General features: G+C 43.6%; 1 protein-coding gene across 1 annotated transcript in view; it reads right to left on the bottom strand.

The window, feature by feature from the left end:
* LOC147727266 (uncharacterized) overlaps window positions 1-19,202 on the bottom strand; it is a 734,797-nt gene that overhangs the window by 600,193 nt on the left and 115,402 nt on the right. The gene's annotated exons all lie outside the window — the stretch shown is intronic.

The raw sequence follows: 19,202 nt of genomic DNA, 5'->3' as shown, positions 1-19,202 counted from the left end.
TATTTGAATTCAAAATCCATCAGGTTGCCTGTTCTAATTGCGCCCGTCTCACTGCTTTTTTGTGTCCATGGGAACAGGCAACATCGTTCCTGGTGAGTGTTCGTAATTGGAGCACCCGGACCTGCTGGCTTGGCAGTGGGGCGGCTTCGTGACTAGGAGCAGGCCACCAAATATCCAAAACAAGTTACTCTTTCAATTGAAGCACCTCACACGATGTATAGATTTCACCTTATTTATTCACAGCGCAGCAATGAGACACAGCGCGCTTGTCCCCGCAAAGTTTTCTCTCGCCAATTTCGCCAAACGCGTTTCTGGAGCTAATCTCCCTTTCTCAATGGCTGGCTACAAGGAAAAGGAACAGCTGCCTTGCATCTTTTGCTCATTTTTCAAGGTCGGTAGTCCCGCCCCTCAGGGCGTGTCGCACCAGGCATTGTGGTTCTTGTAGTTATGGGTTGAATTAATATCCTTAGTACCCACAGCATCTCTGGGCCATAACGAATACAGACAACACCTACCCAGTGGCCCGACATTTTAAGGCATGCCACGGATCGAATAACAAAGGGTTGTCATATTATCTTATTGATGCAATCCCTCCCAATAGACGAGGAGGTGATAGGGAGAATAAACTAAGAAAGTTGGAGACTAGATACATTTTATTGTTAGATTCGAAACATCCGAATGGATTGAACCTAACGGAAGATCTGTACACTTGTCTAGAATATTGATTACTGAGGAAATTGGCCCTAGCTCATAAACAAGATAACCAGTACACAATCAGATAAACATGCACTACTCAGCACTTTTCGGAAAACATAAATGAAAATAGATATATACATTTTTAAAATGTATTTATTTAGGTAAAGACCTTATTTAAATTAAGATGTTTTATATTCATGGTTTTAAATATTTGTAAATATCTTAGGATGTTTTTAAATATTTTTTATATGTGGATCAAATTAAGTACAATGTTTTGTGTAAAAGGGAGAAAAAACTAATAATATTAATTGTTATAAGGTATTAATGTGCATTTGATGGTAAGAATTGTAATACTGGTATCTTTAAAATGAGCATGAATTGGTTGAAAATGTACTTACAGATGTGATGTAGGTAGATGTTAGATTTTACGATGTTGACATTGAATGCTGCTATAAGCGATTTAAGAAAATAAATTATTTGCAATATTGAACAGTAATGAACAGTGAAAACATGAGTTGGATTATGTATATAGAATGACAACAGTATGGAGCTAAAATTCATTTGGTTTATAAGTGAACATGAAAAATATAATGAGACCCACTGAAACGATTTTATAATCACTTGCACATATAAGCACTATATAGAAGTTTTTACTAGAAAAAAGACAGAACATCTATATTAAGGCAACTGTTCATGGGCTAACGTATTTTACACTGATTTTTTAATCGAATAATGATTATTTATTGATTACAAAAATGGTTAATTTATATACAAAAATGTATTTTACTTATATTTGTATATGAACTGAAAGCCTAATTTGCACAAACCGCAGTTGCGAAATACAGAGAAAGTGTTTTGTCTATTTCTATAGTGAAATGAACACACGTGATTCACCAATTCATGCACTGTCACTTTAAAAATGCTGCCTGAGTATTAACAAACTGTCGAGTGAACAAGCGGCGTTCGCGCTACTAAACGCGTCTCAGACACTGACCATGTCATGAGTGATGTAATATGTGATGTCATCAGCAGTGCATTACACGCGCAAGTTATAGTGAGTCCAACTAACTATAATGTGGGAATTTCATTGGTTTTATGTCAGTAAAATTTCCAGCTAACTATAACTGGTGTGAAACCTATGGTTTTTTCAGTGAATTTAATAGGTTTTTTAAATGCTAATTCCTAACTATAACTGGTGTGAAACCTATGGTTTTTTCAGTGAATTTCAAAGGTTTTTTTAATACTAATTCCTAACTAAAGGTCTCACTTTATAAGTAAGACTGTTACCGCTCTAGTTGTTCTTTAGAACACTCTAGTACATACTATCATTCGGCTATAGTTGCGCTACAACTGGCTGATATTTGGGCTACATTTGTACTTTTTTGTCTCTGGTGGCCATCTTTGGGCTACATTGGGCTACATTGGGCTACATTGGGCTACATTTGGGCTACATTTGGGCTCTAACATATATAAAGCCCAAATATAGGCCAATATATATATTTTAAAAGTTAATTTTCTTAAAAACAACTGGAGCATATATCTTGAGACATAGCTATCAGTCCTAACAATTTTTCATTTTTTTAAAATAAATATTTTTTTTCATTTTTTTTATTTTATTTTTTTGTCTTGGAGCGCTTCCGGTGCGCGCCCCGGTGAGCGCCCCAGAAAGCTTACTATTTTGAAGCGCCCCGGTGCGCGAACCGGGAAGCGTCCCGTTAGCGCCAATGTCGCGATCGAAAACAACATCGTGACGCGTCGCGTAAGCGTGACGTATCGCGTAGCCGCGTGATGCGTCTTATGATGCGCTGCATAAAGGCACCCGGAAGCGATCCGTGGCACGGCCCGGAGCGCGTAACGTAAGCGTGCCGGAGCACATAACGTAAGCGCATCGGGTCATGTGACCTGAAAATAACACTTTTCATTGGTTTAAAACATTTTTTTTTCCCAAATGATGAAAGCCCCCACCTTTTTTCCTCACTCTGACTTACATCTTTGTGAGAGGAAGACCTGTTTCTGCTTGTTCAGTCATGGCATCTGTAGTAGCTGCAGCTGGTGGACCCCCACCACCACCACAACCACCTAGGAAGGAAGGACCACCTGCACAGTTCCTTCCAAACCCAGAGGAAGAGGAAGAAGAAGAGGAAGAGGAGGTAGAGCCGAGGCAGTTCATGCGTGAAGAGCCCCGGCAATCCCACTGCTTAGACCATTTTATATGGCAATTTTTTTCTTACCCTCGAGGGCAAAAAAAGGTCAATGCCCGGCTTGTGACATGCCTCATTTGCAATGCAGTTCTGTCCCGAGGCACAGACAAAAAGTATAGTTTTGGAAACTATACTATGCAACGCCACATGCAGAGGTGGCATCCAATCAATTATAGCGTTGCTGAGGTGCGTCACCTCCAGGATAACCCACCAACTCCTGTGGCCAGTACATCGTCACAGGAAACTCTATCGGGACCAGAAGCGAGGGAGACGGTCCCAAATATTCAAAACAATTTTTCGCACATGAAGCTAGTGTGCATTTATTGTGGTGCACTAATTTGTTATGGGGAGATGAGTATCATTTTAATTAATAGAGCATTTGAAAACCACAAGTGCTCGAAACGCCCCAAGAAGTAATTTTTTTTTTTGCTCCTGTTGAGCCCTTTCTAATGCCTGTTTTTCGTTGTTCCCCCCCAAAAAAAACAAAAAATATATAAAATTGTTCAAAAAATACAAAAAAATACAAAAATGTTCAGAAAAATAATAAAAAAAATAGAAAACAACAAAAAGAATAAAAAAAAGTTATTTTCAGAACTACCTCCCATTTATAAAATATTGCCAAAAAATGTTAAACTCTGCCATTCTTTTTTCTCTGTTGTGCACTTCCCGGTGCGCTCCCCGGTGTGTGTACCGGGCGCTCCCCACGCAAAAATCGAAAAAAAAAATACTTTCTTTTGCCCTGCTGGGCCCTTTTAAAGCCCCCACATCAAACCTAGGGGGTCAGGGAGGGTCTACTCTGCCCCCTTATGGTCAATTCCCTCTTTGTTTTGGCCACCTCTTGTGTCTCCATCCTACCGAGACACAAGATGGCGGCCGCTCCGGACTGTTTTGAATGTTTACAGACAACCAAGAACCAATCAGCTTTCCATGCGCAAGTCGCGTGGCGCGCCCGGTGCGCTCCCCGGTGCGCCTACCGGGGCGCTGTCATAGATATCTATATTTTTTTGTACCTAAATTACTCAAAATCCACTGGAGCATATATCTTGAGACATAGCAAAGGCACATCGGGCTACCAGTTCCTACAATTTTGCCAAATTTGATGTAAATCTATTCAGCCGTTCGGGCTAAAAGTGAGGTCGACAGCCCTATGGAAATTAACATGGGGAAAACGCGTTTTGGGACCTCCCTTTTATCTCGGCCCCCGCTTGACCCATCCCCCCCAAACTTTCAGGGAAGGACCGGAGCTCGACGAGGCCATTTTGAGGAAATTTTCAGGCAGATTTGTCAACCGGCGCCAAAGTTATTCCAAATAGAATTTTGAGATTTAACATTGAAAAAAATCCTAACTATAACTACCTACTGGCGACCGCCAGTAGGTAATATATATATATATATATCAAAACAATACCCTTTCAGGCAAAGAGTGATGTATAAATTATGCAAAAAGGAAGCAGAGAACTCTGGGTAGTTCTCAAGTTTAAGTGGAAAGCAGCTCCTGTATAGAGCACTTTCAACACCAGCAACACTCTAAATCTGCTCACCCCAAATGTCTGCTTTTCTGTCAAAGTCTTTAAGAATAGGATTAGCACAGTGCCATCCATGCTGCGATAGAAGGAGACAAAGTCTTTTGCCATTTCTACAGCAAAGACTTTAAGCATAGGACTAGCACAGTGCTGTCCATGCCGAGCTGTAAAAATTACAAAAGCCATTTACCACTCCAGGCACAGTATTACAGATTTGAATTGTTAAAATACCAACCAATCCAAACTGATATGAGTAAAACAACCCCTGACACAGTAATTCGCTCTCATTAGAACTCTACAGGGCTCTACAGAGAGGTATTACATTATCCAGACACAAGGAACTCTGGGTAGTTCACAAGTTTAGTGGAAAGCAGCTCCTGTATAGAGCACTCTCAACACAAGCAACACTCTAGGTTTGCTCACCTCAAATGTCTGCTTTTTTATCAAAGCCTTCAGACATAGGATTAGTACAATGCCATCCATGCTGAGATAGAAAGGGAAAAAGTCTTTTGCCATTGGGAGTGCTCTATACAGGAGATGCTTTCCAGTCTATTATGACCCTGGGGATCCCATCCCTTGCGTCTATCTTTATAATAGATGAGTGCCCACCTATGGCATCCACCATGCATGTGTTGGGGGCTGTGGGGGGAGCCCTAGGGCCCCATGGCCACAGTTGGTTCCCCAGATGGTGCGGAAGCTGACATTGCTCCAGCCCGGAGGGATTAGCTATTATACTGCTCCTCCAGTTGGGAGCAATCAGTTTTTCTGTTTCCCTGCTCACATCAGGCCAGCTGGCAAGAGTATTTTTAAAGTTCCCTCCTGGAGGGAACAGAATTGTGTTTGTTCCCATTTGGCAGGAGATTTGAAAATGTTCCCACCAGACGGGAGCAAACATGTGTTTTCTTTTCCACACCGGTATGGGCAGGGAAAGCACTGTGTCATGAGGGTGGGCTCCCTGGTACACAGCAAGTTAGCAGGCCCCGGGCCATTAAAGAGGAGGGCCCTGCAATCCGCTTCCTTTTTTTTTCAAACAAATCACAGCCCTGAGGCATGGGGTCAGCATGACCTTTTAAAAGCAAGGGGAGGGGGTTGCACGGCTCCAACCCTTCAAAAAATACTTTGGTCCCCTGGGATGGGGTCCCCGGGCCCGTAATGGCTCAGGAGGTGGTTCACATGCCCCTCCCCATAATAATTAAATATAAACTAACCCCCTTGGCCTGGTGGGGGGTCCCAGAGTCCAAAAACATTTTTTTTTAATTTTTTTATGGGATTGTCATTTTTTTGGGGAGGAGCCCCCTGCCGTAGCTATTCTATGGACCTGGGGATGCTATGCCTTGGGGCTACATTATGACTTAGAGGGCAGGGGTCAAATGGTCCTACTGAGCTGATTTCAGTCAGAGAACCCCATCACCAGGGGTGCCATCTACATTTTGGATGGGGAGAGTAATGTGGGTTCTCCCTCCATGAGACAAATTTGGCCCCAGGGGCTCCATCCTCCAGGGCCCAGCACTTTTTTAGATGGGGAGATGGGCATAGGGTGAACCTCGCAAGGCCATTTCTTCTCCAGGGTCCCCATCCCCTATTGCCTGACTCATAACAGTGTCCGGGGGATCGTATCTCCCGGACTCTGTAGTTCTCTAACCACCAGAGCGTGGGCAGGGAAGATTTCATTGCTCCCACCCATCAGGAGCAGAAAGACTCCCACTGGGCATGAGCTTAAAATCATCTTTCTGCCTGCAACAGAGGATTGCTCACGCCTCACTGATGAAAGAATTTACGTCAATCAAGCAATCCCTGAGCTCGGTGGAGGTCACCCTATTAAATGCTGTTACAGAAATCAAATTAATACTGTCCGGTATTGCATCCTTCACAAAATGCATAGACTCCATTAAAAAGAGATTGACAGGTGTGGAAAACTAGCTGTACAATGCTCCTAACTGAGATAAAGAACTATGAAAACTTTGCAAGAATCAGATTGATATGGAAGAAAGAAACAACAGACAATCTATGGTTCTCTGAGATTCCAGGGAACTAGAGTAAGAAGACATACTATAATTCTTGAATATTTGTATTCAAGAAGGAAAGAACATTGAATTTTAGTGTCCTATTAAATTCAGTAGGGCTCACCAGAAAAACACTGATCAGCCGGCGCAGAGAGACTCACTGCACCCAGAGATAGCCTGCTTTCCTGGACATCAGCAGGATCATCAGATCATCATGGCAACCAAGACATATAGTCCCCAAGGTATGTATCTTTGATGAGTTCTTGTAAGAGACCAAGCATTCCTGTCATTGGGAGCACAACTGAAGGATCTTCGATCTAGCCTCCATGTTGATAATGATGGATGGCCACAGACAAAATGTAGAGCAATGGCACCCCTGGCATCACCAGCTGTCAAAACTACTGAAGACAAATCCTTAGTTGACGAGAGAGAGAGGGAGAGAGAGAGAATAAAGAGTGTCACAGAAAATGTGCGGAGAGGGATAAGCAAAGGGAAGAGGGGTCACTAAGAGCTACACCAGATAACTCCAGATCCCCACTGATACCATGCGAGGGCACCTAAGGTTATCTTGGCATAATGCAACTTGTAATGAAGGAGATGATTACTTAAAAAAACACAGAAGGTTTATGTGTAGACCAAAAAGTACCCACCACAGCCTTCATTAACATGTTACAAAATCTGTGACTTGCCACTAGTCGAGCATCTGAGGGAGAGCAGCAGTTTCTGCTTGACACACAGAGTACTCTGTATATTTGTAAGACATCGCAAACTATATAAGAACATTGATGGATAACTTAGTCTATGAAGCCTTTGAGAAATACTGCAGCAGGGTTGTTCTCTCTCTGTTGTTCTCTATATCTCTCCCTTTCTCTCTCTCTCTCTCTCTCTCTCTCTCTCTCTCTCCCTCCCTCCCTCCCTCTCTCCCTCCCCCTCCCTCTCCCTCTCCCTCTCCCTCTATCACTTTCTAGGATGAAATGTGTTCTACTTGATCCCCAGTGCTACGTTCCACCCTTCACCAGAACTAGCTACTTGACAGACAAGTTGATACTCAAACGTCATTGCTTATATCCTAAACATATAAACGGTTGGCCTTTGGACCCCATGCTATTGGAGGTTTAGCTCACCTAATAAATTACACTTGGACAGTTAGGCCTCCCTGCACATCTGCCTATTTTAGATGGGCTGAGTACCCTATAGGTTTAATCAACGCTATATCGTTTCCAGCTTTCTGAGGTGGGATGTTCTTCTAAATGATATTCAGATGCCTGAACGGAACCTCAGAAACCCGAATTCCTGGGTTGCAATAGGCTTTAACTGCAAAATAGAAACTCACACCACACGTAATAAGAATGTATACATTCGTATGTCCTTCTCTTCCTATATCACCATATCTTGACATCCTCATTTGAGGCACAGAACTCTGCCTTATCTCACACTTCTGAATTGGGTTCTATCACTGAAGCTATAATGACTTTCGCAATACTGCCTATAGACCTTAATATCCTACCCATAACAATGCACCATTAAAGCATAACAAATGATACAACTGCATAGGCTCAAAACAGCCATGCTTCATTTTGATGCAAGAAACACATCTGATGTCCGCAGATGCGTACATGACACATGTGATGTCCTCAGATACATATATGTTACACAGAGGTTGGGTAAGTAAAGTGATGGATGCTAGTCAATCTTGCGAAAGTGAAATACTAGCCGAACCAGGCTGTAGGAAATGTGGGCATACCAAATTATTCAGGAAAATGCTCCCAGTGCAGCAAAAATGGAAGGACCTGAAGGGCAATTTTGTTTTAATAAAATTTAAGAATCAGAGCACCTTGATGGTATGAGGGTTAGTATACACCCCAATGGGTTCCAAAAGTGCCTTCCTCTCAGACCTCTCTACACTTCTCACTGAATTATGGAAACTAAGACTACTAGGTGTTTTAATCTTTATGTAGAACCACTTTTCAACCTACTGATGAAGCTGGAAATATCTTTCCACCGATAGGTCATTGTGTCCCAGTAATATAATTATCATTGTTATAAAACTGTTTTTTAGACTTCTAATGTAAGCATGTAAACATATTAAGCTTTCAATAATCATACTATTTTAGCATAAATGAAGGAGAGTAAAGCTTCCTTTATAATAAAACCATTACATGTTCTTATTCACTGGGTAGAAGAGCTACAAACGGCAGTAAAGCCAGCTGGCGCCGCATTATGTAAAGTTGGCACTGTCCCGGGTACAACAGAGATGCAGCCTGGTGCACTCAGGTAGTCATCGTCCTATTACAAATAATGCAGTGCTCCTAGAACAGCCGCAAACACATTCCTGTCCTGGGAAAATGCATTAGTAAAAAGGAAGATTGGCTGTTTAAAGCAGTCTTTCCATCTTTCATAGGGCATGCAGCACACAGCCTTCTTTACAAATGGGGGCCCCTGTAGCAAATGGACCCCGGTTCTCCCCCTGTCCCACTTTCATAGAGCACCCTCTTTGTGGAGCACAGTCGGTATATTTCCTACGGCTGTCTTTGCCAACAGGTCTATGTCTTCAATATGCAAAAACAACAGTTGATGGACAAAATGCAGAACAATGTCATACATTCACCCCAGTACAGAGATCTGGGCCTAAATCCATCGATTTTTGGCACTCCACACCACCCCAGTTCAGACATGGCCATATGCAAATCAGCCTTGACCCTGTGCCTCATGGGAACAGTCCAGCCCGAACTGCCAAGCAATGTCTTCCCTGGACCGGAATCAAGCATCCTAAGACGGGTTTCTGGCTATTAGCCGTCATCAGCCAGGATAGCTTGACTCCAGTGGTGTGGAGAGCACGGGACTCCCGTCTGAGCATACCCGTCCCACTCGGGGTGACAAATGCAAAAATAACAGTTGATGGACAGAATGCAGATCAATGTCATACATTCACCCCAGTACAGAGATCTGGGCCTAAATCCATCGTTTTTTTGCACTCCACACCACCCCAGTTCAGACATGGCCATATGCAAATCAGCCTTGACCCTGTGCCTCATGGGAACAGTCCAGCCCGAACTGCCAAGCCATGTCTTCCCTGGACCGGAATCAAGCATCCTAGGACCGGTTTCTGGCTATCAGCCGTCATCAGCCAGGATAGCTTGACTCCAGTGGTGTGGAGAGTACGGGGCTCACATCTGAGCATACCCGTCCCACTCAGGGTGACAAATGCAAAAACAAGTTAATGGACAGAATGCTGAACAATGTCATACATTCACCCCAGTACAGAGATCTGGGCCTACATCCATTGTTTTTTTGCACTCCACACCACCCCAGTTCAGACATGGCCATATGCAAATCAGCCTTGAGCCTGTGCCTCATGAGAACAGTCCAGCCCGAACTGCCAAGCCATGTCTTCCCTGGACCGGAATCAAGCATCCTAGGACCGGTTTCTGGCTATCAGCCATCATCAGCCAGGATAGCTTGACTCCAGCACTGTCGAGAGCACGGGACTCACGTCTGAGCATCCCCGTCCCACTCGTGTGGAGTGAAAAAAAAACGATGGATTTAGGCCCAGATCTCTGTACTGGGGTGAATGTATGACATTGTTCTGCATTCTGTCCATCAACTGTTGTTTTTGCATTTGTCACCCCAGTGGGATGGGTATGCTCAGACGTGAGCCCCATGCTCTCCACACCACTGGAGTCAAGCTATCCTGGCTGAAGACGGCTGATAGCCAGAAACCGGTCCTCGGATGCTTGATTCCAGTCCAGGAAAGACATGGCTTGGCAGTTCGAGCTGGACTGTTTCCATGAGGCACAGGGTCAAGGCTGATTTGCATATGGGCATGACTGAACTGGGGTGGTGTGGAGTGCAATAAAACTTTGGATTTAGGCCCAGATCTCTGTACTGGGGTGAATGTATGACATTGTTCTGCTTTCTGTCCATCAACTATGCTCAGACGTGAGTCCCATGCTCTCCACACCACTGGAGTCAAGCTATCCTGGCTGAAGACGGCTGATAGCCAGAAACCGGTCCTCGGATGCTTGATTCCGGTCCAGGAAAGACATGGCTTGGCAGATCAGGCTGGACTGTTCCCATGAGGCACAGGGTCAAGACTGATTTGCATATGGCCATGTCTGAACTGGGGGGGGGGGGGTGTGGAGTGCAAAAAAACGATGGATTTAGGCCCAGATCTCTGTACTGGGGTGAATGTATGTCATTGTTCTACACTCTGTCCATCAACTGCTGTTTTTGCATTTGTCACCCCGAGTGGGATGGGTATGCTCAGACGTGAGTCCCATGCTCTCCACACCACTGGAGTCAAGCTATCCTGGCTGAATAAACCGGTCCTAGGATGCTTGATTCCGGTCCAGGAAAGACATGGCTTGGCAGTTCCAGCTGGACTGTCCCCATGAGGCACAGGGTCAAGGCTGATTTGCATATGGCTATGTCTGAACTGGGGTTGTGTGGAGTGAAGAAAAACAATGGATTTAGGCCCAGATCTCTGTACTGGGGTGAATGTATGACATTGGTCTGCATTCTGTCCATCAACTGTTGTTTTTGCATTTGTCACCCCGAGTGGGATGGGTATGCTCAGAAGTGAGTCCCATGCTCTCCACACCACTGGAGTCAAGCTATCCTGGCTGAAGACGGCTGATAGCCAGAAACCGGTCCTAGGATGCTTGATTCCTGTCCAGGAAAGACATGGCTTGGCAGTTCCAGCTGGACTGTTCCCATGAGGCACAGGGTCAAGGCTGATTTGCATATGGCCATGTCTGAACTGGGGGGGGGGGTGGAGTGCAAAAAAACGATGGATTTAGGCCCAGATCTCTGTACTGGGGTGAATGTATGACATTGGTCTGCATTCTGTCCATCAACTTTTGTTTTTGCATATGTCTTCAATATGGCAGGGGTGCAGAGGCAAAGTGTTTCCTTCATTTGCCTGGAGCAACGTCACTCCCCAATGCAAATAAAGGAACCCCCAATTAAGATTATAGCAACACTATATGTCAACTGGTGTGACCTGTATTACAGAAGGGGCTGCAAAAGCATCTGCAGTCCCTACTGTAAGCGCCCTGTGGGTGCAGATATCAGGCACACAAGCCCAGTGTACTTCTGTGGCACTCTTTGTTTTATTGCCCCTGGTGCTTTTATTTAAACTATAATTATTACTAAGTGTGCCCAAACACAAAATAAGCATTTGGCTCATAGATTTTTATTTAAAACATTCAGTAAACATTGTCCTGCCCCCGCCATAAATTTTACTGCATTGAAAAAAGCCAGTCACTTTTTGTGAGGAAACAGACTTTTTTGCAGGTTTATTCCTCACTTTTTGCCCCCTGTGCAGTACTGGATGCTTATTTTTTAAGTTTGAGAGCGCACTGATGGCTCGTAACCAGACCCCCGTGCCAGTGCTCTTACTCACTACAAAATGTATGTTGAATTGACTATGCACAATTGGCATAAGCTGACTTGCTTAAAAGTCCCTAGTATATGGTACCAAGGGTACCTTAGGCATGTATGTTAGAGTGCCCACCGAGGGCAGAAGCACTGATTGTGCCACCCATGTGATAATAGACAAAATGGCTCCTAGCCTGCACTGCAGCCATGAAGAGCAGTTTTAAAACTGCTAGTTTGTCTTTGCCATTTAAACCAATGGCAAAGCCCCTACTTCCCTTAACAAAATAAGGAAAGTCTTATTGAGCCCGAAGGCAGGGAACTGTATGTTATTAAGTGAAATATATAGTTTAACATGGCTTAACGTTAAAATCTCCAACTTGTAGGTTTACTGTGGAAAAGCTAGCAGTCTCATTGGGTAATACAGAGTTATGGGTTGACATCTCGCTCCTGATAATTGCTGAATGGAACTAATAAAATGGATACTTCAAGGTATCAAATTAATTGAGGCATTAAGCCTGACTTGATTCCCAAGCCAAATTTAAGATCACTTTCAAGGAAAAGCAACTTTTAGAAAGTTGTCACTCTGTTGCCCAGTTGATTCAGTAGCCTTTCAAAATTGCTGGTCACCAGGCAGCCTTCTGCCGTCCTTAGGGGTAGTGTGAATGACTCCGAGGCTCAGGAGCAATAGATGTCTGCCACAGAGAGAGGTGTAACTCAGGCGAAAAGAAATCCCCTTTGGACAACTTAATTCACCAAAACACACACATTCATACACATAACCATATCACCAGAACATAACACCATCACCATCAAAGGGCAATTGTTGAAAAATACAAGTATTTTATTAAAAGTTAATCAAACATGTGATAGCACACATAGAAATAATTTTCAAAGAAAGTTTTTTAAAAAGTTAAAAACACTATATAGCAATTGTTGCAAAAAAGAATTAAAAACCAGACAAATTAATACAACACTGGGAGAAACAGCAAGAAAAATTGTTTCTAATCATATATACAGGCAAATACATCAGACCAAATTCATTCTTCCGACATTTGATTTTAGTGAAAATGATTTAACAATAATAACAAATGTCTTCACAGTCTATAGTATGCCTGTTAACAGTAACCATTGACGCGTTTCGGTGGGTATTACTGCGCAAAGATATCTCCTAAAGCACAATACGAATCTGTTCTGAATCCAAAGTATTTACCCCATACAATCTGCAGGTATACCCTTGCAGTCACGTTTATGGGGGTTGGTCAACCTCACCCTCAATTGGACACCCCTATTATTTTGGAGGATTATTTTTCAACCCTTGTGTTTCTTGCACCTAATGGTTAGAAGATGATGCAGCCAATATATGCCTCTTTAAGACAAATTTACGGGCTCAAACATCAAGCCCCTTCCTGTATCACTCTATGCAGGTTTTCAAACTGTTTTGTTTTCCTGTAGTTCCCTCAAGCTTGTCCTGCAGTTCTTGCAGTCCGCAATGGATCTTGTTCTCCGTATAAAGTCACATACTGGGTTGAAAATGCCTCCGTAAACAGGAATCTTTCAGAGAGGTGTTGCAAGAAGCAAAACAGGGTGATCAACGGGGAAGCTGTCCTTAGTGTGCAAATGACGGCCACACTCAAGTAGGGCTGCCTCTTTGTTCAGTTAGATGGGATGCCAGTGGGAACAGAGAGAGTAAACCAGTTGCTAAACCGGGTTTTTCTTGGGTGTGTATATCCACTGGTTTCCAATACTCTTGGGTGGGGTACCAAGCCCCTAACATCCAAAGTAAAGTTAAAAAAAGATCACTCTGGAATTGCTAGATGCCACACATAGCCAGAAGTTATTATAGAGAGGGAGGGATCCTGGTAACCCATTGGCTAGTGGTCAAATCGTCCCCCAGGGGGCTTTCTGGGAACAAATATGGCCATCCTGGCAGCCTGAACCTCAGATCACATGTGGACTAGAGAGAGGACCAAAGGACTGCCCTGCTCACCTGGCAAGAGATAGATGCTGAGCCACCCGATGGACTGCACCTGCTGCTCTTGGACTAGCAAAGAAAAGACTGAACCTGTGGTGCCTGGCTCAAGGAAAGGTCACTCCTGAGCCCCAGACTGAAGTAGTGACTCCAGGGGTCAGTTTGTTCTAACGCAAGGACCATACAATCTGAAGTCATCCACCCTGGGCAGTTAGTAGGCATTTGCAAGGAATTGCCAATGACTACCAATGTGCAGTTAAAAAGATCTCCACTTCGGACTCAAAAACTGCACCTGTGTCTGCCTGACCCATTAGAGTCATCATAATGTGAATTGGCCACCAAGATGGACACTTGCCCTCACCAAAGCAAACTACTGGACCTGCTGCAAACGGAGATCGGTAGACCGCCCACAACTAGCATTTTACACATAGAAGAATGTGAGGGACTCTGACCCAGGTGGTCAAAGTCGCCCCACCTTACCCATGCACCACGGAATAGCCCTAGGAAGGCCCCTGTCGAATTCACAGCACCTAGAGGATATTTCAGCATCCTCTGCATCCTCTATCACCAGCATTGGGGCCACATAAATGAAGGCTATGGCAGTCTTGATGTAAAGTATGAACTGGACTCAACACTGCTTTGGGTAACTGGCCAAATTTTCCTTGCTCAGCCCCCTGACCTTCTCCCTGTCAGAATTTGTTGCTCAACCCTGGTCAGAGGAGCCAAACACAAATCGTCCAAAGTTTCCAAATGTTTACACATTTTACCGTTACCAATGCTGAGATTTACGTTTTACTTACAAATCTACATCGCCGGAACCCTACAGTTGATTTTGCTCATCTTGGTGTCTAATAATTCTTAGATATATAACCTATCTCTATAAATTGGTGTTGGATTTCTTTTGTGTTGTGCATCCTTCTTGTGTTGCTGTTTGGTGGTTCTAAATGATTTACACTTGTTCCTTTGTTTAAGCCAAAAGAGCCTGACTGGACCCAAGACGGTTTTGTAGGTGCATAGCATGATACGGTCACACAACCATGCCCTACAATACACAGCATTCATCACACTTTTTAGTTGCTTTGAACTGCTTTTCTGCATTAAATAACTCTCCAATGCCATCTGTCTTAAAACATATCAGCTCCTATTTCTTTAAGCTCAATATACACTTCTTAACCTTAAAATAGTGTTTTATTTACCATAAATAATGATAGTCTGCGACATCTTTCAGGTGCTGTGCTGCTACACTAGGATAACATTTGCTTTCCAGAGATGCTGTGAAATGTATACATGTTATCTCATTTCCTTTACATGGTGAGCATAATCCTACTGGTGAACCTAGAGAATGATGTAGGGGCTAACTATCATGAAATCACACACTGCCTCTGTAACTAATCCTGGCATACATAGGTTTTAGTTCTTTATACGTCCCGCTGCAGTGCAAATGTTATGTCGCCATATTGTCAATTCAATTGGATTAGAACTGTCATGTCATGACTACCTTTACTTGAACAGGCACTTGAGGAACATGTTCACCAAAACAGAAATGGTATTAGAAATTCACACCCAAGTACTTATAATATTTGAACAACTCTGGTTGTACACTGTTAATGAACCAACCACCCCTCCCCCTTCATCACCTGGGTCTTATTTTTGTTATTTATAAGGTTGAAGCCAACCAGACAGTCAGCTGCCTGGCTGCAAAGACATATTGGGGACATCCTGAAAACTGACCTATAGCTGAATATTGGCTTTTTGTTTTGTCGCTCACATTTGCTCGCTTTCTATTCGCTGGCTTTATTTATTTCAGACCACCCAGCATGTTTTTGTTCCTTTTATTAAGCATAGTCTGTTTACCACCTCTCTCACTGATTATTTGTATTCTTCCATAAGTGCTTGCTTTCTGGGAACTCTCCTTTCTTTTTTAGGATGCCCTCCATGAGAGTGCTTGTGTTGTCAGCACTGCAGTTATCTGGACTATGGGTACCGATATTTCAATATTATTAGAGCCTGCTGCCAAGGGCTATACTGGTTGTTAAAGGCCCTGAACCCGAGTAAATGACCCGAGTTGAATCTCGAATTGTTCGTCTTGCACAGGGATACCAGCATGTTCTTTTTCTTCTCTGGCATAAGGCACTGTCATTTTGTGCGTATTCCCCACAATGCAGTTGTTCCCTGTCGAAAATGGAAGAGCTGTTGTTTAGAAATTAAATAATGGGATATATTTCCAGCTGATGGCTCTGGGACGGTCCTTCCTGGGTGTGAGTTGTGGACAGGTGACAACCGCCTCTCATTCCTAACATGCCTCAGTTGTAGGAGCTTTGAAAGACTCGGGTGTGTGGCTCAAATGTCAAGCGATGTAGACAATATTTACTGTCATGTGATTCGAGTAATAGAATTCTGTTTAGCTGGTTCAAAAGCTCTTCAACAAACAGAGGCAATTCAGTAAACGGATATATTGTTTGACATCAAAGAAGCAGGTATCTCCGTGGGGTGAGCCGCTGGGGGCACGGACTCTGCTCTGTGGCGAACACAAAGGCCACGCTGTGAGCAGCGCCAAGCATGAAATGTATAGCAGTGTGAGAATCATCTTTGTGGCTGGCTAGGGCCTCAGTCAGCAGCTTACAGGTGGTAGATTCTGTGGCATGCTGAAGAACACGTCATGTATGTCTCCTGTGCGATCTCTGGTTGACAACTGATAACCATTTCTGGAGCGAGAAAACTCATTTTTATAATATATTATATCATCCTCTGAAAAAAACTGACCATGAAATTGATTTTAAAAAATGCATAAGGTCACCACCAACTACTGCAAATAGTAGTCACAGGGGCGTAGCAACCAATGGTGCAGCAGGTGCAGTGGCCCATAGCGCAGAGTGACTCATTAAACCCGGATAATTGTTGTAGTTTACTACCCCAAAAGCAAGGCGGCCATTTTGCTTGCTTGCGCCAGGGACGATGGCATTCTTGCTGGTAGTTGTACGTCAGAAGCAAATGCATTAGAGGTCGTGTACACAGGTATCGAACATTTAATGGGATAGTACGACTGCGGTTGTGTGTACGTACGACAGAGTGCACGGTGCACTGGGATTAAGTCAGAGTCTGTGCTGTGGGTCATGTCGAGTTACACAGCAGGGGTTGGAGGGGCCAGGAGTCAGGAAGATACCAATTTTGACAGGGAATTGGTTTAAACAGGGTGATAGAGAAATCATTTTGCACAAGTATTTCAGGTGATGAGAAGGTTCCAGGTAAGAGGGCACTGCGGGAGGATGCGTGGTATGAAATGTTTTAAGTTAGGTACTGGAAATCCTACTTCGCTGTATGAATAATAGTCTCGTGCGAGTCCTTATATAACCCTTGCTTTAAATGGGTCAGTATTTCCTTTAGACCGGTACTGAGTGCCGGCCCTTTTTTATTTTGAGAGCCAGAGTACCTGTACTTCTCAAGAAAAACGAAATACTTTTATTTGTAGAGTACCAGCACTTCTCAGAACAAACAGGTACCCTGTAACAGAGTAGCTGAACTTCCATTTTTCCATTTCAAGCACTGTATATAACTAAGTTGAGTTCATGTCTCCAGACAGGTATCCTGCTTCTACGCTATAGCTTTTCCACTCAGCCCAAGTCACAAATATTTATTAGGTGCCTTCAGAGCTTAAAGTGGGCCGGGTCTCACCGGTGCTGAGCCCTTGGCAGTTTTTTAAAGGGGAACTCGAAACAGGTCTCTTATCGGGCTTTGTTGTGTTCCCTGGCACAGGCAGTCTGTTTTTTCCGTACTGCAGTGACAGTAGGCACATGAATTTGCGCGTGCTCACAATGCTCACTTCTCGCTAGCGGAAGTTAAGGCATGACGTCATGCCAGGTGAGCATTGTAGGGGAAGGAAAATCCTTCAAAGAGAGTCATTTTCTCTCTGAATTTTCCTTCTCTTTTTTAAACTCAGGAGCAGCAACATTGTCGTGGGTCACCAGGGCTTTAAGTGGAAGCTTTATCAATATTGTAATCAAGCCATAGTTGATACTTATTTATCTTATGCAACTAACAACCATTGACAAAGCCAATAGTCGACTTCTTGTTGGTATAATGTTACTTGTATCATATATCGGTAAGCAATGACAGAAAAAGCAAAATACGTTTGGGAGGCACACTACGCTAAGCACAGATTTTTAGCTTACCTGTTTTTAAGCCACGCTCTTAATTACATTGGTCACGCCCCTTTGATAGAGAGTTTATTCATCCCACTTAAAGCCCTGGGTGTCTTCCACACTGAAGCTAAACCTATGAAACAGTGCCTCCACCTGCCACCATCAAACTACCTTTCTGTCTTGATGACCTACTGGTATGACGTGAGGCCTCTTGGGAACATCTTTATTTTGTGTCCTTTCTTTATAGTGTTTAATTTGTGCAGCTGTTCCATCACCCTTGAGATACTGCAAGACACAAGTTGAATGGAATTGCTCTTCAAGGGTCAAACAGGTATTCTTGTGACTCAGAATCACTAAGGTATTTCGAAGAAGGATCAGGAATGAAACCCCTGGAGGTGCCAAGGGTGATCACCTCAACATTCTAGCTGGTAAGTCTTTGATTTCTGAAATCCCTCTCTGAGTTGTCTAAATGGACAACCGAAACCCTGAGAAGAAACGCTGGTATGGTGAATATCCATCCTCACACACTCAAAAGACACATGTGCTGCTGACATCACCCGCAAGGAGAAAAAAATGTGATCATGTTACCGGTGCACGCACACTTTGGAGCCACTCTTCCCTTTGCATTTTAGACACAGCTGTTGCTATTAATTTCGAATAAAAGGCTCTGAATGTATTCAGTTTTCTTTTCCAGACCATATTACTATCAATCCGTCAGGATTTGTTGACAGGGGCGTAGCTTCGTGGGGCGGGGAGGGTTGGGGGGTTACCCCACTTAATAAATATAGTTTCTGATAAATAGTTGGTTACAGGTGCTTTCAGTTGGGTATTGTGAGATGTCAGTCGGATTTTACCAGGGATTTTTACATACACACAGACAAAATCACACACCCACTTCGTTTTGAAGGTCCTCAAAATATTGGTTATTTTACAAAATATTGTATATGCTCCCTCAGAACTCCTACCAATCTGCATTCTTTCCCCTTTCCATTATCATTTGGCCCCTCTCATGCACCCTGATTGTTATCTAATATATTGAAACATTATATGCCAGCCTGATTGTTGGAAAATCCAAAGTTCCCACCACCCAAACATACTGGCCAAGCCACGCCCCTGTTTGTAGAGTGCGACTGCATCACCCATGAGGGTCTCGAGGCATTGGCCCTAGAGCTTTGGAAACCAAGTGATAGGAACTCTGGTTAGTCTCACTGGATACTACTGAAGTGCAGCACTCATAGCACAAATGATGTACTCAATGCGATTTGCAATACAGAACATGCATAGGTGAGTTC

This window comes from Lissotriton vulgaris, chromosome 3_1 (genome assembly GCF_964263255.1).
Source record: "Lissotriton vulgaris chromosome 3_1, aLisVul1.2, whole genome shotgun sequence".
Classification (NCBI taxonomy): Eukaryota; Metazoa; Chordata; class Amphibia; order Caudata; family Salamandridae; genus Lissotriton; species Lissotriton vulgaris.
The sequence above is the reverse complement of the archived record's forward strand: the minus strand, read 5'-3'. Positions and strand labels throughout refer to the sequence as shown.